This window comes from Acyrthosiphon pisum, chromosome X (assembly GCF_005508785.2).
Source record: "Acyrthosiphon pisum isolate AL4f chromosome X, pea_aphid_22Mar2018_4r6ur, whole genome shotgun sequence".
NCBI classification, from domain to species: Eukaryota; Metazoa; Arthropoda; class Insecta; order Hemiptera; family Aphididae; genus Acyrthosiphon; species Acyrthosiphon pisum.
Genome location: NC_042493.1, coordinates 48,871,243 through 48,871,508, shown reverse-complemented (window position 1 = coordinate 48,871,508; position 266 = coordinate 48,871,243).

Here is a 266-nt window from a genome sequence, read left to right as displayed (position 1 = left end):
CTTCAAGTTTAACCTCATATGGTGGGTTACTAACAGATGCTTGTCTAATTACAAGTGATTTAATAAATGAAATACCATCATTAATTATTACTTCAGTGCAATTTATTACATGTCCACAGTTAGCCAAGTCCATGCCTTTTTTATTATTTTGTACAGCTTCATAATATATAGTTTGAAAACCACGAGTTATTACGATATCTGGATTAGATGTCATTTTTAAAAAATTGTGTTAACACTACATTGAAGCTTAATAAACTTAATTAATT